Source organism: Balaenoptera borealis, assembly GCF_965194805.1.
Source record: "Balaenoptera borealis genome assembly, chromosome: 11".
NCBI classification, from domain to species: Eukaryota; Metazoa; Chordata; class Mammalia; order Artiodactyla; family Balaenopteridae; genus Balaenoptera; species Balaenoptera borealis.
Genome location: NC_138868.1, coordinates 16,100,885 through 16,118,195, shown reverse-complemented (window position 1 = coordinate 16,118,195; position 17,311 = coordinate 16,100,885). Strand labels below are relative to the sequence as shown.

General features: G+C 49.7%; 1 protein-coding gene across 5 annotated transcripts in view; it reads left to right on the top strand.

Moving 5' to 3' along the window:
• Positions 1–17,311, top strand: part of TSPAN18 (tetraspanin 18) — a 182,404-nt gene that overhangs the window by 69,654 nt on the left and 95,439 nt on the right. The window contains exon 1 of one of the 5 annotated variants that reach the window (XM_082342345.1): positions 14,799–17,205. The exons of the other annotated variants lie outside the window; for them this stretch is intronic. The gene's annotated coding sequence lies outside the window, so the exon portion shown is untranslated. Of the gene's footprint in view, positions 1–14,798; positions 17,206–17,311 lie in introns of those variants that run through there. 5 annotated transcript variants of the gene reach the window in all.

Sequence of the window (17,311 nt, the reverse complement as noted above, 5' to 3'; positions counted from 1 at the left end):
CAGTGCCCCCCATTTGGTGTCTGCATCGCTAGCTGCTGGGAAGCCCACCCCCCGCCCTACCCCCAGCCATCCCCGGGGCTGATGCTGAGCATCTCAGAAGCCCATGCAATTGGAGACTTTTAAACAGGAAACTGGTATAATTTTGGTCAGGAGCTAAGGCAAGAGGGAGAATTCTGCCAGGCACCAGCCACGTCCAAAAGAAATAGAGAGGGAGGGTTTAGGGTTTCAAGTTTGTGCATTTAAGGGATATTAAGACAAATAAAAGACTTTTATTCAGCCCCGTCCAGGCTTGGCCGTCTCCTGCTTTTCTAGTCTCTCCCATCCCTCACTGAATTGAGGGGGGACTGGGGTCGACCAGGGGAGCCCAGCGCGGGGAAGTCACCTCCCACCCTGGCCTCTGTGACTTGGCCTATGGCACCCCCCTCCCCGCCCCCTCTCCCAGGCTCCGTCCCAGCCAGTGCTGCCCCCTCCTCACCCTTCCCCTCCCTCAGTTCTTTGTTCTTCTGGGAGCTCCCCAGAGACCCGGCCACTGTTGGGCCTGCCGGTGTGGAGAGGACACAATGGAACCCTTGTGAGTCTGTAGACCCCTCCTGCCCCCTCCCCAAAGGGCCTGTGGAACATTCCTCAGCCTTGCCCAAGACCTCCCTGAACCCTGTCCCCCTGGAAAACCAGACTAAACCGGTCTGGGAGGGAGAGGGGTGTTCTCGGCCCCAGGAGCCTGTCCCCGACCCCACTGCCCTTGCACAGCCCACACCCATGGTGCAAACAGCACAACCGCAGCCCAGCGCCAACCTTGGGTTTAGCGGTTTTATTAGGTCAGCCAGTTCGTTCTTCCCTTAGGTTTCCCCAGCCCCCATTCAATTGCACTTCAATTCCAGAAACATCTATTAGCCCCTCACAGTGTGGGAGAACAAGCAATGGCTCGTGAGTGGGGAGGAGACACAGTGGTGGGGAAAGGGCAGATGACCAGGGCCAGGCTGTTATCAAGAGGAGCATTGGTTGAGTGTTTATGATGTGCCGGCCATGATCTCTGTGGTCACAACAACCCTGTGAGGTGGCCGCTACTATTATTCCCTTCCTGCAGGAGAGGAAACAGAGGCAGGGGGAGCAATGCTCCTTGCCCAGGGTTACGGTCAGCAAGTGGCAGAGTCAGGATTTGAACCCAGGCAGCCGCTTGCAGAGCTGCTCTTCGACGTCCCCTGCGTTTATCAGAGGACTTAGCCAGCATTTGTGAGCCACGCGTTATCTCTGCCACCCAAACAGCCTCTCTCGAGGGCACATGCCTCAAGATTCGTGATGCTCTTTCCGATCCCGGTCTTCAGGATGACCATATGGGGATTACAACACCCATTTTGATGATGGAGAAACTGAGGTTCAAAAGGAATTGCCAGAGGCGCCAGAGCCAGGATCGTAACCTCTTCTGGCTCAATTGATTTTCATCTGAGCCCTTGGGTCAGGGTCAACACAACCCATGTGCTGTGAGTGAAAGCCAGGTTATTGCAGGAGACCAGCGCTCGGGTCTGGACAAGCCCCTCTGTCTGTGAGAGAACGAGCAACCCAGCCCAGGGCTTTTCCTGACTGACCAACGGGCTTGTGTTTGCGTGGTGTTGGGAAGCTTTGCGCACAATGTGTTTGTGACTGATCTCCCCAGGGAGCCTCTTCCTGGGCTGCCTGGCAGAACTCTGGGTGACACCTGCCTGTGGAAGTTTCTGGTTTCCCCACTTGGACCAGATATCCCCCAGGCCCTCTGTGGTCCCCTCCCTGAGAGAGTGGCTTCCCAGGACTGGGGATGGGTGTGGGTCGGGACCTCTTAGGCCGTCTGTCAGATCCTAAATCAGGGCCACTCTCAGAGCTTTCCCCCCAGAGGCGCAGTGTTTTCAGGGAAGGCTGTCTCCTGGGAAGGGAGATTTCCAGAAGGCCACAATGGCTCTCTACCATGCAGGGACCCCACCGGGGCTTCGGGGCCTCGGGGATTGCAGGGGGCTTGACCTACAGCCCCAGGCCACACAGCTGGTTAAGGGTGGCGCCAGGACCTAACCTCAGATCTTCTGACCCCGAGTCTAATGCTTTTTCAACTACACATGCTTATTTATTTATTTTTGAATAGCATCAGAATAAGAATGGCAGGATTGTTGAGGCTGAGTGATTGGTCCACGGGGGTCCATTGTGGTATTCTCTCTGTGTGTATGTTTGAAAATTTCCACAATCGTTAGTTAAAATCATAAACTAAATATTACCTCCTCAGAAAAGCCTTCTCTGAATGAAAATATTAGATTACCATTCTCTGCAGCCCTTCTTTGCATCCTCCACAGAACTTAGGATAACTCACGGTTCTTTTATTCTTTGTTTACGCCTGTCTCTCCGTGGAGCGTGTGCTTCTGCATTGGCTTGTTGACTGGTGCATCCCTTTCTGCTAGCTTGGAGCCGGGCGAATAGAAGGCACCCAATAAATACCTGTGCAATAAAATAGCATGCATACAGCATCTGGAGAAGCCACCCTAGCTCCGAGACTTGGTGGGGAATAGTGGAGAAGATAATAAATATCTCCGTGGGCCGAGTACCTCCGGGCAGTGGCTGAGACTGCAGAAGACAGAGGAAGCCCAGCTCCAGTTTTCCCTGTAACCTTGGGGGAGTCTCTGCCCTGTTCCAGCCCCCATTTCTTCACCCGTGGAATGACCACCCTTATGGTTCTAGGCACCTGGCACATACCAAGTGCTGCCTCCAGGCAGTGGCTACTCTTCTAGCTCCAGGTCCCCCGACTGTCCGCTAAGTGACCGTGGGAGCATCATTTAACCTCCCTGGACCTTCTAGGCCACCTTCACGAAGCAGGGCTGTTAGTGCCTTATTTATCCAGAGAGAGGAGCTGGACCAGGCTTTGGGGAAGCACCGCTTTCCTCCCCACAGAAGCTTTTTATTTCTGGCTTGGCTCTGGCTGAAAAGGACCTCCAGTATGTTTCCCAAAGTCCTGGGCCCACCATCTCCACGAACAAGGGAGAAACTCAGCTGCAGTGGTCCTTCGGAAGGAGGTCTGCGGAGCACTGAGCTTGGGTTCTGAGCAGGTGGAACCTCTCAAAGACGTGTTCCAGGAGCCACCAGTGCCAGGGGTCACCTGCTTTGTCCACCACCCCAGGCACTGGATGCCAGATTGGAGCCTGGCTTGGTCTCTTGCTGCCACGTGACTTGGGGCCAATTTCCTCCACCCCATACTCCAGTCCCCACTCCAGTTCTGAGAGCTGTTTGTCCCTCTGCAGACCTGAGGGGTCCACCAGACTCTAATGTGGATGGGAGGGAAGGAAGTTTCATGGATGAAGGAGCCAGCTCTGTGCCAGAGGGATGAGGTCTGTGGGATGAACTGGGTGCCCTTGAGACCCACGGTCTTTCTAAGCAAGACCCAGGGCAGGACAGTGTCTCGTTGATGAGGTTATCTTGATGTCCATCCGAAGATGAGCTCCCATCTTTGTTCCAGTTTAATACATGAGGAAACTGGGGCACAGAAAGATAGAGTAACTTGCCCAGGCTATACAGCTAGTAAGGGGTAAAACTAGGATTTGAACACAGGTCCTGGTGGCCAGCACTGGACTTGAAAACTTTAATATAATCATTCTTAGCACCCAGGAAAGTATTGGACAAAGACAGAGCCCCTGCTCTCTCCCTTTTCTACTTAAACTACCCTGGAGCTCTTGGAGTTGCCTCACTAGGAAGTGGGGGAAGGTCCCTCAGCGGGTGGAGAAGACAGTAGAATGGGGAACACTGCGCTGATCCCCGGGGCCTTTGATGGGTCAGGAACCCATCAGGGCACCGCAAACACAGGGGCTCTGAGGTGTGTTCAGGGACTCAGAGAAGCAAAGCTCGACGTGGCTGGCTGGGTGGGGGGCGAGACAGGGGGAAAAGAGACAGGTTAGTGGGCCACAGGCAATGAAGAGTCTGAGTTTTATTCTAAGTGCAATGAGAAACCTTCAAAGGGTTTAAAGCAAAGGAGCTCCAGGTCCTAATTTGCATTTTAAATAAATCTCTGGCTGCTTCATGGAGAATGGATTACAGGGCCCAAAGTAGGAGCCAAGGATCTGGAGGAACAGAGACACAAGACAGGACTCCCCCCTCCCCCAGGAAAGACCTGCTGGCGGGTGAGCATTGCTCACACACACACACACACCTCTGCCAGGTGGGCTCAAGAACCTGGGGGAGAGGCAGCTGGGGGTCTACAGGTGGGAGCTAATTAGGGAGAACCCTAGCATCTAGCTGGGAGGTAGGGGCCCTCAGTTTGTCTAGACTGGTCCCCAAAATAGTGGGAGGAAAGATGAAATGGTGAGAGAAAATTATACTGAGGACTTTACTAGGGAAGCTCCCCCTGAGTATGCACGAAGCTATTGATTTAATTATTGCTGTTTATACTTTTCAAGTTATTATTTAAACATTAATTAATAACAAATAAACATTTTTAGTGTTATTTTGTATAACATTTTTTTTTTTTAGAAATTCACGTTCTTTTATTTATTTATTTATGACTGTGTTGAGTCTTCGTTTCTGTGTGAGGGCTTTCTCTAGTTGCGGCAAGTGGGGACCACTCTTCATCGCGGTGCGCGGGCCTCTCACCATCGCGGCCTCTCTTTTTGCGGAGCACAGGCTCCAGACGCGCAGGCTCAGTAATTGTGGCTCACGGGCCCAGTTGCTCCGTGGCATGTGGGATCTTCCCAGACCAGGGCTCGAACCCGTGTCCCCTGCATTGGCAGGCAGATTCTCAACCACTGCGCCACCAGGGAAGCCCTGTATAACATTTTTAAAATATTATTACTTTGACGTTGAGCTGCTATGGTCAACTGGTATACCAACCTCTTGACGGTAGGGGAGAGTGGTGGGGATAGTGTATGGGGAGAGGAACAGTGGAGGTGATTTCATTAATCACCCATTAACTGAGAACCTGATGTTTTCTGGGCCCTATTGGGTATTAAAAGGTATTCACTGGTTTCTGCCCCTAGGAATTCAGCCTTGTAACTATATATGTATATATGTATATATATGTATGTATAAAACTGAATCACTTTGCTGTACACCTGGAACTAACACAGCATTGTAAATCAACTATTCTTCAATAAAAACATGAAATCTGTGCAATAAAATAACAGACAGTCTTAAAAGAAAAAGAAAAGAAAGGGAGTAATTACAGACTATAACACTAAAGTACGGTATGAATGGTGCCAGAAGCAAAATCCACAAGGATAGTTAAGACTTTTTAGGGGACAAAAGTGAGAGAGGGGTGGACAAAGCCTTTATTGAGGTGGCCTTAGAGGACTGGGGTTGGGAGGATGGCATTTCAGGTGGTGGGGCAGCATTTGGCAACACTTGGACATGAGAAAGCATGGGGTGTATACTTTCAGCACAGAAGGAACGATCTCTTTTGATGGTAATTCTGGGAACATGTAGAGGAGTAGTGAAATATTAAATTTGAAAGGTAGGTTTGAGCCCGATTATAGGCCTTGAATTGCTGAGTTTGGATTTAATCGCTCAGCCATTCGGGGCATGGTGGGAGTTTTGAAGGTTTCAGATCAAGCCAGTGGTCTAAGGTGTCTTGCTCTGACAGGGGTGTAGAGGATGGACTGAAGAAGTGAGAAACTGGAACAACTTGCCTACTGCAGGATCCAAGCAATAGAGGATGCAGGTGTCAGGTAGAGCAGGGAAGCTGGGGTAGAGATAAACGGGCAGATGCAGGAAACCATGGGAAGACTGTATAGGACTTTGGTACAAATTGGGAGGAGCAAGAGCAGAAATGACCGTGGCTGTGAGTCTTTGACCTGAGGTGCCTAGGAGATTGCTGGGGCTGCTAAGAAAAACAATGGGAATTCAAAGAATGGGGAAGGAGCTAGTTGGAGGGGCCAGGGAGATGATGAACCCAGCTTCAAGTGAAGAGTTATAATTCTTACTCCATCACTGTTCCTACATCAGAATTCCATTCTAGCAGTATTCTCTCAGCCCTGAGATAGAAGTTAGACCAGCATTTATTAAAGCTTGAAAAGAAAGATAGAATGTTGCCAGCCCAGAGCCTGTCTGTATGGTCTTTATCAGATTACATTGCTACTCATCTTTACTCTGTCTCTTTGACTCTTTCTGCTTCCAGATGTTGAATTCATTTGGGGCCATGGCTGTTCTTTTTCACTCCTGTGGACCCAGAATACATTCCTGTGTCTGGTAATAGCAGAGTCCAACAAGTATTTGTGGATGGAAGGGAGAGAGGAAGGGAGGGAAGGAAGGAGGGATGCCTTATTCATCTCAGTTCAGCACTGAGCCTAGCCCTCCCTCAGAAGCCTCTTAACTAATATTCATGGACCGGTGTGCAGCGGAGGAGTGATTCTTTCCAGGCTGAGGTTTCAGAGCTCCCCTCTGGTAGCTGCCATGCTTACAGTCAATGGTGTGTTTATCTTTAAGGTTTGGATCTAAATTTTCCTTTCAAGTCCAAAGGCATTTACACACCCCAGCCTAAAACAACAAGTGGACTGCATTTCTGAGGAGCAGGGGTGGTGGGGGGAGGGAAGAAGCAAGGGGAGAAAACAAGAAAACTTCTCCACTCCCCACCCCCTGCTGGTTTCTGGGATGGAGGTAAGAGCTATAAAAACAGCCAGGGGTGTTTAAATGGGCTGAGCAACCAGCCCAGCCCCCGGGGTGGGGGTGGCGGGGAGCCTGGGAAAGATTCAGGGGGAGGAAATCAGTTTATGGAGAAGTAATAGACCTTCTCCTGGCTGCCTGCATTTAGCAGGGAAAACCTCAGCCAACCTGGGGCAGGCATGGGGAGTGCCTGTCTGACGTGTTGGTAGTGGGAGTGGCTGAAGCAGCCTGGTGTTGCCCACTCAGAAGGAACTGCTCTGGTTATCGCTTTTCATAAAAGCTGGGTCTGATCGATGCCTGGATGGGGCTTCTTGGCAGAGGAAAAAACCAGCTCTAAGTGGGAGATGTGGATGTGCACATCTGTCCAGACAGCCAGTGAGAACACATGGAGAGACTTGGCTAATGACAGGTGGCATTTCTGGCCAATTTTCACAGCTCTTTGTGATGTAGAAGTGAAAAAAAAAAAAAAAAAACAGCTGCTTCCACTGAGGCAAATACAGTCTCAGGTATTTTCCCAGTGTTCCAATTAAAATAGGGAAGGTTGGGTGTAGGATACGCCTACCTCGTGTGCTAGCTGCTGGTTTCTAAGAAGCTTCTGTTCCTCTCAAGGTGAGATCAAGACCCAGCCTGGAAGGCTTGAGTTTCAGTCCCAGATCTCAGATTAAGTAATTGTGGGACCTCAGCTCAATCCTTTGCTCTCTCTGGGTCTCTGTACTCACCTTCTGTGTTAGTCCTAGGACTGCTATAACAAATTACTGCAAACTGAGTGCGTTAAAAAAAGTGCAGTCTTTCACACTTCTAGAGGATGAAAGTCTGAAATCAAGGGGCCGGCAATGGCTGTGCTCCATCTAGGGCTCTAGGGAAGAATTCTTCCTGCCTCTTCCAGCTTCTGGTGGTTGCTGGCAACTTTTGGCGTTGTTTGGCTTTGTAGCTGCATCTCTCCAATCTCTGCCTCTGTCTTCCTTCTGTGTGTCTATTTTTCTGTGCTTCCTCTCCTGTTATAAGGACACAATCATTGGATTTAGGACCCTCCCTAAGCCAGGATGACCTCATCCTAACTAATTACATCTGCAAAGACCCACTTTCCAAATAAGGCCACATCCTGAGGTTCCCATGGTCATGCGTTTGGGGGGGAACACTGTTCAACCCAATACATCTTCCTCCTTTAAAGAGTCACTGTATTTTATGAAGTTCAACATATGTAGTTCATAAACAATTATTGAGTGCCTTTTGGGTGCAGAGGGCAGGGGAAGGGGCCTCCAAAGGTGAGTAAGACACTGTTTTGGATTTGTCAGCTTCGTTCTTAACAAGCCCGCATCAGCTGAACTTGAGCTAGGCCTGTTGGGGGCTGGGCGGGTTCCAAGAAGCCAGTGCTTTTCCCCAAGAAATGTAGCTGCTTAACTACAACACCAGTGGTGTTTGCATTATACAACCCCAAACTTCCTTGGACCTCTAAAGAAAATTGTCAGAGCTAGCCTTTTTATGTCACTTGTTCCGCTATAAGAATCTGTCTCAGGAATTCCCTGATGGCGCAGTGGTTAAGAATCCACCTGCCAATGCAGGGCACACAGGTTTGAGCCCTGGTCTGGGAAGATCCCACATGCCACGGAGTAACTAAGCCCGTGCGCCACAACTACTGAGCCTGCACTCTAGAGCCCGCAAGCCACAACTACTGAGACCGTGTGCCACAACTACTGAAGCCCACACGCCTAGAGCCTGTGTTCCGCAACAAGAGAAGCCACCGCAATGAGAAGCCCACGCACCGCAATGAAGAGCAGCCCCCGCTCGCCGCAACTAGAGGAAGCCCACGTGCAGCAATGAAGACCCAACGCAGCCGTAAATAAATAAATAAATAAATTTATTTTTTTTTTAAAAAAAGAATCTGTCTCACTTGTCTTGGGGCTGGAAGAACATTTTCTGATTCTGCAGACTCTCAATCCGACAACTGTTGGAATATTGGCTGTATAATTTAAGAAGTCTTCGGCAGATCTAAGTCAAACAGAACTTTGGGAGGCCAGTTCCTTCACCACTTCCAGAGCGGGGAGGAAGTACATTAGCAGTCAACGGCCTGTGATGCGTTAGATGATTTTAGGTGGAACTCACGTGAATTAGAGCACTTTTCATTTTAATGGTTATATAGCTATTTGAATGAGTATTTGGTAAAATATATTTCACATCTCCAACCCATGGTTTCCTGGATAGTATTGCGTAAGACAAGGTTAGGTTTAAAAAAATGGGTTAGTTTTAAGTCATTGGAAAGAACAAGATTCAGTAAAGAATAACATAGGTGGGATATCAATAAGGTAAAATGAGTGAAGGAAGGGAGTATGCAGCGGGTGTGGAGATTGCAAATATTGTGATGGGGTTATGGGAGCGACTCAAGTTTGGGGAACGCTAGCTGAGTGGATTAGAGAGGTTGGCATTCATACCTGGCTTTGGATCTCCGCTGCACCGCTTACTGGCCTGGTAACCTCAGGCCAGTCATTTAATGCCTTTGAGCATCAGTTTCCCCATCCGATGGCACAGAGGGGATCATCCCTGTGGAGCTCTGGGCATGGAGGGAGAGCTGATACGGACTGGAAGTGGCTATCCAGTCAGAGTTGCCTCCAGTGGCATCCAGATTGGAAGATGGATCCAAACTCCAGTTACCCAAGAGAGGGGGCAGTGTGGGCTGGCTGAGTTCCAGGGCTCTGAGCGGGAGGGGTCCCCTAGAATGTTTGAGTCTAGGGAGCTATCCTGAAAGGCAGCCTCCTGCAGTTCTGAGGCTGGAATGGGGCCAGGAGAAGAAACTGAGTAATTCAGGAAGCTTTGGTTTGATTTTTTAAAGCTCCTACTATGTGCCAGGTGCCTCACTTGGATTTTTATCACTCCTGAAGCAACCCCATGGGAAAAGTGATATTATTCCCATTTTACACATGAGGGTTCTGAGGCTCAGAGAGGTGAAGTAACTTGACCAAGATCTTATAGCTAGAAGAGGTGGAGGGAGGGTTGGAAACCTTCACTGTCTTGCTCCAAAACCCTGCTCCTACCGCCCTCGGGATGGGTGTTTCTGAATCTGGATCCAAGGAACAGCTGTGGTGATGGACAGACCTGGTGCAGGAGAAGAGACAGGAAATTGAACAGAAAATCCTACACCTCTTTGTACATAAGGATCCCCTAAGTAAAAGCATCCCACAGGCTTATACTCTTCATTTCACCTGTCTTTCTAGAAACGAGACACCAGGGATCATCATCTGATCTGAGGCTTTCACATTTCTCTGCAGCATAGGAGCCAGTAAAATTGTCCAAATGCATCCTCTAGAGACCACGGGGTGGGGTGGGTTGGGTTGGGGGATGCAATCTCATGGGATTAAAAAGCAGTTTGAACATGAAATTACTCCCCAGGGCCTGGAAGCTACACAGGGAGGAAGATATAATTTGACATTCCTTGGAAATTGATATTCTCACTTCCCAGTAGATCTGAATTTGTGGGACAGTCTCCTGGGCTACGTCTCTCTCACCATGGTTGTGATAACTGCCAATTGCCCTTATTCACACAAGACTCACATTTGCACATGGACTTTCCCCTGAAAACAGGCCTGAGTTAGTTTGGCATTTGGATCTATCGTGTTTCACTGGGTGTCTGTCTGAACTTTGTGCCTTAACTCCTCCCCAGGCCTACACTCTGCACAGGCAGAGACCAGGGTGATAATAATAAGAGTTAACACTAATCGTATAGCAGTTACCATGTGTCAGGTCTTGTTCTAAGCACTTCACATGTCTTCAATTATTTAATCCTCAGCACAACCCTTTGAGGCAGGTACAATTAGCCTCGTTTTAGATGTGAAGCACAGAGAGGTTAGGTGACTTGCCCAAAGTCGCACTGCTCAGCTGTGAGAGAAGCAGGGTTAGGACCAGTCTGCCTTCTTAACACTTCACCACACTGAGTTTCCCATGAGTTCCTTGGACACACACCCAGTATATCCTGAGTAGACGTCTATCACTGAGTTTATGACACTTGAGAGTACTCATTTATTTTCCTATTTTTCTCCACTGCAAGGTCTTTGAAGCTGGGGCCTGGGCTTACTCAGCTCTGCATCCCCAGGACCCAGCATGGCACTTGGCACATAGAGAGTGTTCGATAATGTTGTTTTTGCAAAAAAAAGGATTTGAATTTGAAGTTCACTTTCAGGGAAATTCATAGCAGTGGGTGCCAAGAAATCAGGAAGAAGCCATCTGAGGAGCAAAGAGCCCACAGAGGCAGCTGGTTGGTGAAACGCGGGGCAGAATGACCCGGCTCCTTGCTCGATGCTGAACATTCGTGCGCAGCTGAGGTGGACTCGTGAGTCTGGAGGGGGCGATGCTTGGTGTTTATCTCGAGATGCTCTGAGCACAGCGTTAGCCAACTCTCCTGAACAATGGTAGGGAGTATGACGTGAGCGAGGCGGTGTGGCGTCATGGTAGAGCAGCCTGGGCTTGAACTCTGGCTCCAGCTCTGATTTTCTTTAAACCTCATAATCCTCATCTGTAAAATGGGTTTGTTATGAGGAATGAATGAGAAAACAGAAACGCGATAAATGCTGAGCACAGTAACTGGCCCATGAGTCTTCGATAAATGTTTGCTTGATACATCTTAATTTTCAAAATCACTTCCCTATCTAGCACCTGCTGGACCCTCCTACAGCCCGGCAAGCCCCCGTTTTATAGAGGGGGAAACTGAGGCAAGGAAGCACAAAAATGATTGCCTTAGGTTCCAGGGTTAGAAAAGGTTGAGCAAGAGTAGCCCCAGGGCTCCTGACTCATAACCCAGTACCCTGCACCACCCGCCGCCTTCTTATCACTGGGAAAGTTCAGGCTCTTCTTACAAATTAAAAAAAAAAAAAAAAAATCATTGAAGTGAAATTCACGTACCATGAAAGTGACCATTTTAAGCCGAACGATTCAGTGGCATTCAGTTCATTGAAAATCTTGTGCAATCCCCTATCCCGTTCTAAAACGTTTCCGTCACTCCATAGTAAAACCCATCACCCATTAAGCTGTTTCTCTCCATTCTCCTCTTCCTCCACCTCCTCCATCTGCCTTCTCTCTCAATAGATTTACATATTTTGAATATTTCATATCAATGGACTCCTACAATATGTAACTTTTGTGGATGTAACCTTTCTTTCACTTAGCATGATGCTTTAGAGGTTCATCCATGTTGTGACATGTGTCAGTACCTCATTCCTTTTTGTAGCTAAGTAGTATTCCATGGGGTGGATATACCACAATTTGTTATGCATTCATCTGTTGATGGGCATTGGGTTGTTTCCACCCTTTGGTTGTTGTGAATAGTGCTGCCATGAGCATGCATGTACATAGACTTGTTTGACTATCTATTTTCAAATCTTTGGGGTTTATACCACTTTCTTTAAATTGTAAAGGAATAAGCAGATGCGTGTTGCACTGTCATTTCTTAATATTACTAAACCAGAAGGCATTGATAATTCAAGAATTTGGTTAATATCTGTCTCATCGCCCAAAATAACAGACTTCCTGCTCTACAAATGTGGTTTAAATACCTCCACTTCCCTGGTTCACGTTTTAAACACACAGGTGCGTGTGCGCGCGCACACGCACACACACACACGCACACCTGAGCCTTCTCACGCTGTAGCCACCACTTCTGTGCTGGTTGCTGGTCCAGCTGGGAGATTGAGTGTCTGTTGATATTATTGACATAATCTGATGTTTGGGTTCATAACTGCCTCTGTTAGGTACTCCGCACTACTCCAAGGATGTGAGAAAAGAGAGACGGGGAGAAAGCACACTCTCCAATTAGCCTTGGAGATGGACTCAGAAATACAAGCACAATTAATCGTCCAGTGACAAACTCCTTGATGGCATGTACCATATTTTATGCTTTTTGAAAAAACATTTTCTTTAGCTTTAGGTGTAAAGTTGGGGCTCTGCAACTATTTGTTCAGTGAGTGAATCACAGCACTATTTTGATGTGCTGACAAGCTCCTTAATGAAGAGAGCTATGGGTGAAGTGAGGGACCCCCCAGAAGGAGAATGGAAGGGTCAGCTCCCTTCCTGGGGTGACAGCAATCACGGTTAACCCCGTGCTCGGCCTGTTTCTCCTGCTGCACCTGGTGGAAACGCCCCTCTCAGTGATTCATCCGAACAAGCCTCCCAGATCGCCACCAGATGGGCCTCCAGGCTGGGATGTTCTGTCCTCCATGGCAAGGAGGGCCTAACCAGGGCAAAGAGCATGTATGTACTTTGCAGATCTGTAGGCCCGGGTTCAAATTCCCAACCTGGCCACTTCCTGGCTGTGTGACCTTGGACAAATGACTCCACCTCTCTGAGGTTACAGTAACCATGAAATGAGTGTGAGCTCGTAATGAACTTAGCAAGGTGCCTGGTGCACAGTAGGGACTCAGGTCTGTGCTTGTCATTACTGTGCCCTTTCCTTCCTTCCTCCAGGCTCCAGACATTTTCTGTTTCTGGTGTATGATAGAAGCTATGACTCCTCTGGTCTCCTGGAGGGCAGTCCAGGGGGATGATAAACAAGCAGACAGAATCATGGAGGGTGTACCACGTGCTGCCAGAACACAGGGTGGGAGCAGCAAATTCTGCTGCGGGGCCTGGACCCGTCTTTCCAGGAGTGACTCACTTTCTGGCTACTGGACGGTGAACAGCAGTCTGCCTGGTGGGGAAGGCAGGGTGGCATTCATTCCCACGAGGGCCCAGCCTGGCCAGAGGCAGGGAAGTATTTCAGAGCAGAGTACCCTGAGGTTAGACCGCTCAAGGTCTCCAGGTGCATGGGTGTGTTTAAGGTGAGATCTGATAATGCCTTTTTTTTTTTTTTACATCTTTATTGGAGTATAATTGCTTTCCATTGTTGTTGTGTTGGTTTCTGCTGTATAACCAAGTGAATCAGCTATACCTATGCTTATATCCCCATATCCCCTCCCCCTTGCGTCTGCCTCCCACCCTCCCTATCCCACCCCTCTAGGTGGTTGATAATGCCTTTTTACATGAAACCTAAGGTGAGTGAGAAGTTAGGGTTGGAATTTAGGGTCTGTCTTTGGTGTGGGAGGAACAGTTACCGCAGCTCTTGTTCCCTACAGAGCTAGCCAATCCCAGCTCAAAGAGGGAACTCAAAAAGGGAGCCCAAGAGGAAATGGGGGCTCAGCAGATGACAGGATGACCTCTCCAGCTGCCCGCCCACCCCACGCCTGAAGGATGTAGGGCATCACGATCATTAAGGCAACATGCCAGGTTCATGAAATAGCTTCACTGGGCTGGAGGAGGGGCTGGTGGATTCTTCGCCAAAGCGGGTACCCGAGGAAGGTGAGGGGATGCCTCCAGCGGCCCCCAGCCCAGTGACGCTGCTGCTTTGGGCACCAGTGGGCCTCCTGGGTTCCCAGGAATGCCAGGACCTAGCAGTGCGCACGCGCGCGCGCACACACACACACGCACCGTGCACAAAAGGGCACAACTTACTTGTTTTGCTCTGTGACAGAGATAAGTGCTCTGTGTGTGAGTTAATTAGTGAAATGACAGAGCACAGCCGTGTCTCTCTGTGACGCTGCCCAGCACTAGGCCTGCCCTTGCAGATGCTCCCACACTCTTCCCCTGGCGGGCGCCTGCTGTCGCTCGGTGCTCAGCTCCCGGTCTCGCTCAGCGTGGCCCTGAAGCTTTGATGTCTCCGAGTCCCAGATTTTCTCCAGCCGCTCCTGGTCTCAGCAGCCTGGCTCTCCCTGCTTCTGCAAGACAGGGGCTCAGCCAGCCTGCTTCTAGAGAAATGACCCTGTGCAGAGAAAGGCCAGCTTGAATGCCCTGCGAACAGGGACTTGCAGCCACGACTTGGGGACAGACACAAAGAGGGTGGAGCAGATTCAGGCCCGATCCTGGTTCTGCCACCTCGGACTCCTCCTGTGATCACGGGCAATTTCTGAAACCTCCCAAGCCTCAGTGTCCACAGGGGAGAGTGGAGCTCCTGACACAGGCTTGCGTCTGTGGTTGGGATGGTGCCCTGAAGGGCCTGGCACAGCCCAAGCACTCCACGCCCGGGGGTCTGAGCACAGGGTGAGTAAACTGGAGACAGGCTTACGTTTCTCACGTCTGGGACAGGCTGCCAGAGCGCTCTTGAAGTTTCTGCTCATCAGGCGCTGCTGGGAGGGAGACCTCTAAGAACTGGCTTTGCACCTTTCCTTGCTGTGTGACCTTGAACAGGGCAGTGGGTCTCTCTGAATGCAGCTAAAAAAGAAGGACTCCCAGTGCCAAGGGCCCCAGATGCATCCGCCGCAAATGTACGTAAAGTGCGGTTATTTTGTCTTTTTTTGAAAGAGGCACAAAACCTGATGCCGAGAAGCCCAGAAAGTAGTGTGTGGACCAGAGGGCAGTCGGCACTGCCAGACCAGCATGAAGGACCGAGCTGGACTGGGCAGAGCCCTTCTGGGTCCTCCAGATCCATCAGCCTGTCTCTGCACACCTGGACAAGCACACCCAGACTTGGAGGAAAGTCTGAGCAGCACAGGGGCCAAGATGTGACAAGAATCAAGGGTGCAGAGGCCATGGGGACGGGACCTTGGCGATAGATCCTTCAGAGATCATCAAACTCTATAAAGCAGTAAAACTACTTTTTCAAAGGGAGCCCAAAATAGGAAACAGACAAAAGCAAAGGAGTCCTGTGGAGGTTTAATTCTTCGTTTGTGGAAAGTGCCTCATTGTTTGGGGCATGTCCGCAGAGCACCAGGGTGGGGAACCCAGACTTCACTTCCTTTACCAATAAAATTACCAAAAAAAAAAAAAAAGTCAGGACTGACATCTGCATCTGGTTGACAACCTCTTCCTGTTGCAGAATAAGGATGTTAAAAGAAGACAACTACCACCTCCCAGCACGGTTATTCCACAGAAGAAAGATTTGCTCCCTCTCCACCCCAATTAGGAAGGACAGGACTTTGCAAGGAGGACACTCGTCTTCCTGAAACCTCACTGCCCCATCTGGAGTTTGCTCATTGGCTGATTTGAAATCTGCAGCGGCAAAGCAGCCGGTGGGAACCGTTTCCAGAGGGTTTCCAGCCACGTGGTTTGAAGAGTGTTGACTTGTCCGTATGCCTCACTTTACAGATGTGGAAACTGAGGCCCTAAAAACAAGACAGCTCCTTCACTGGATGACATTTCCTAAGTGTCTGTTCCATGCAATGCACCATGCCCAGGTTAGTACTGGGGCTTCAGAGAGCAATTCCATCGAGGAGGACCGGATCCCACAGGAAGACTCCATCCTTCGTTCACTCATTCATCAGTAGCTTTTTGAGCCACTGCAATAAACCAGCTAACACAGAGCCATTAGGTACCACCTAATGGGCTTTAAAGTCTGACGGAACAGACAGATAAAAGGAAAACTAAAGCAAGCAAAGAAATAAGATGATTCTAGGGAGTGAAAGTGATACACAGATAAAGGAACGGGATAACGGGAGAGAGTGACAATGGGGTGGTCTGGTGTTTCCCTCTGATGAGGGGATATTTGCGTGAAGACCTGAAGCCTGAGAAGAACCTGGCAGTGCAAAGAACAGGCAGAGGAACATTCCAGACAGAGGAAATGGCAAGAGCCAAAGTTCTGAGGTGGAAATGGACTTGCTGTGGGGGAACAACAACATGAAGGTTCCAGAGTGGCAGCTGGAGGTGGTGAGTAAGGAGCGGAGAGGAGAGAGGGAATGAGAGCAGGTGTAGAGGCTCCGGGGAGGTGGGGAAAGCACAAGAATCTAGAGACCTGAGTTACTGTTGTGCCTTCCTGTGTGACCTGGGGCAAGTCTATTGCTCACTCTGGGCTTCTGCTCTGTAAAACAAGACTGCTGGACTAGACCAAGGATGAGAAATAGGTTTTACTGTTAGTGCCAATTCAGACCGGTGATAGCAGCTGCCAATGCACTGGGCTGAAAGGATTCTGAGGACCCTTCTGGGTTGATCAGCAAACAGTATTGTAATTGATTAGTGATGTCTGCCATGGGTGGGAATTAGAAGGTGGTTGTATGCGTGCCACACATTTGCTGTTCCTGCCTCACCTGTGACTAAATTGGCAGGAAACTGCTTTGGATATGTTTGTGCATGTACCCATCTTCAGCATCTGTGTATTTTTCCCTCTGGTCCATCGGAGTATTGAGTCCTTGTGCAACCACCCTTGGCACAGACTAACATCAGAGAATAGTATTAGCTAATGTGTTACACTGCCTTAGAGTTTACACTGGGCCCTGGTGCTCATAACCCATGAAGTCTTCATAGCAACCCTGGGGGTAGGTCTTAAGTCTTTTCTCCTTATGCCGGGTTTTGAGGCCCAGAGAACTGATTTCTGGTCATGCAGCTGGGATGAGGCCTGGAATGGAACCCATCTCACTGTAAACACCATGCTCTTTCTGCTGTAACAGCTGCCTTCTCAGAGAAGGGGAGGGCCCTGCACACGTTTGGAGACTGTGCCTGACAGAGAATCACGTGGGGAGTGAGTCCACGGGAACAGACGCTGACTGCCTGCTTCTCCTGCCCCCTCCTGCTCCCCGCAAGCCTGCTGCCTCCCAGTCAAGGCGAATGTAGATTTACTCGAAGGAGCTGTCTCCCTGGCTGCCTGCTGTCTGGGTACAGGAGGTAGGGTGGCCCAGCAAGAACCTGGCAACTTTCTCTTCTGACTGCTGTCTGCTCTCCCTCTTCCTCCATTTCACCTGGGTCTGTCCCTGCCAAGGAAGTGTGAGGG